Below are 2,310 nucleotides of genomic sequence, written 5' to 3'. Positions count from 1 at the left end.
CGCTGGTCCGGTGGGAGGAGCTCCAGGTGGGGGTCCTAATTTAGCTAGCCGGCGACTGCCTGAGGTGCCGCGCGTGTGGGGATCCTCTGGCAGTCGCTGGCCAGCTAAATTAGGACCCCACCTGGAGCTCCTCCCACTGGACCAGCGCTGACTCGCCGCTGCTCTCCTGCACCGAAGGTAAGTGGAAAAAAACATAGCGCAAACATCGGGGCATTTTGACAAGTACTTGTCAAAATGCCCTGTTTTTTCCGCCCTCACCCTGCAGCGCCTTCAGGCGGCCGCCTGACTTGCCTTGCGGTAGCGCCGGGCCTGCTGCAATGGGCACCACCACAGGACGCTGCAGGGCAGGGCAACGGACCATGCTGCCATGCAGGCACCCGAATTTGAATGTTCACTTTGTCCACTACCAATAAAGTTAGAAAAAAAATGTAAACACTGACAGTTTCGGCAGTGTGCAATACAATACACAGTACCGGAACTGTGATAGTGCACCAGCCTATCCTCTGAATGAAACACAGCATTTCAGTGGACAGGCTAGTGTGAACAGCTCTTAAAACAGAGCGTTAACCCTTAGGGCCCATTCACTCCATATGTGTTGGGGCTGCACTGGCCATTTTTTCACCACAGCCCCAACACAGGATAAGGCAATTTGCCTTGTCAAGCATGGGCTCGGGTTCACACCACCACAACGCATGGTGGTGTGTGCTGAAAAAAAAGTACTGCATGCAATACTTTTTTCCGCATAGTGGGATGCAATGCAGTACAACTGCCTCGCACTTTGCTGTGCCCATAAAAAACATAATTAAGAAAAAAAAGTACAGTGCAATGTTCCGGGATCAGCGCATGGACACTGTGTCCGGCACTGTACACCAGACGCTGTGCGTTTTGCTCATCGGCTGGTGTGAACTGGCCCTTAGTGTGTTCAATTCGATCAACCGAACATTTGCTAGTAATATTTTACATTTGTTTCATCTTCTTTGCACCTGATTGGATATTGGAAGCCAGCACAAGAGCTAGTTAGCTATAATGTCCACATTGCTGTACAATGAAGTTTAGCAAGGACAAGCCCTCACACTTCCTCTAAACTCATCTTCAGTTTGCGAGTCACAGAAAAACAACAACCCCAAAGCCGCTATTATTATTGTCTTGTTACTCTCACACTAGAAGCGCATTCTCACTCCAAAAACAATTTGGTTTTTGTGTGCTGGGATTTCTCGATGTCTCATGAATAACTTATTCTTCTCTCCTCTACTTTGTACCCTTTAACACATCCTTTATCAAAAACAAAGGCGCCTTCTCCTCCGCAGGTGCATGTAGTAATTGCTACTTTTTTTAACTTGCTCTTTAATTACTTTTCACTGTCTGCACAACAAGATTTATTGTCCGGGGAGACATCAGCATCTTGTCAAAACAGCGAAGAATTAGACGATTTCACTTTCCTTGGTAATTGTGCCGCTTCATCGCCTTTTCATTTGCTGCGTTCTAGCGAATTATGCTTTTTTCTTCTATGTAATTACACATTTAAATTAGGCCTATCTTTGGTCAGAGCAGCAAATAAAAGCATACATTATGTGCATAGTCAAAGTCTACAAAATACGTTGGAAAAAACAAATAATGTGTATTATTTCATTGGATGCCTCGTGCTGCCTGTACGTCTCATGGCTCAGTATGAAGGATACACGTGACCAATGCTAAGAGTCTGTAACCATGCAATGGGATGTATACAGGGCCGGATTTAATCTCTTTGCTGCCCTAAGGCCAGGTTCCGCAATGCGCCCCCTCCCCACCAAACTCATCTTATCTTTTACTTTTTTTTATTATTTTTTTACTTTTTGTATCACTTTTACCCACCCAGTGGCTGTGCTGCCCCTCTACTCCCTGCTGCCCCAAGGCCAGACCTCGGTGGCCTTGTGGGATACCCAGCCCCGGATGTATAGATAGACTTGTTGGCTGAAGCTCATGGTAAAGAAAGCTAAACAAAGATAAACTTTCCAGATGGTCTGCTACATCCCTCCCTATACATCACCTTGTGGTCATGTGCATGGCAGGCTTGGGATAAAAGTCAGGTTTACACGCTTCTTTTTTCTTCGTTCTTTACAACCTGCGGGCTGAACAAAGAAAATAGAACAGATTCCTCCATCAACACTTACGAGCGTTCATCAAGGAATCTCCTGCTGTTTCTTTGGCTCCTAGCTCTGGTCCTGCTGATAGTGCTGGGGGCAGTGGGTGCTGCTGATAGTGCTGGGGGCAGTGGGTGCTGCTGATAGTGCTGGGGGCAGTGGGTGCTGCTGATAGTGCTGGGGGCAGTGG

The sequence above is a fragment of the Nanorana parkeri genome, unplaced genomic scaffold, assembly GCF_000935625.1.
Source record: "Nanorana parkeri isolate BGI_ZX_2015 unplaced genomic scaffold, ASM93562v1 scaffold63, whole genome shotgun sequence".
In the NCBI taxonomy this organism is placed as follows: domain Eukaryota; kingdom Metazoa; phylum Chordata; class Amphibia; order Anura; family Dicroglossidae; genus Nanorana; species Nanorana parkeri.
This window is presented reverse-complemented; position numbering follows the sequence as displayed.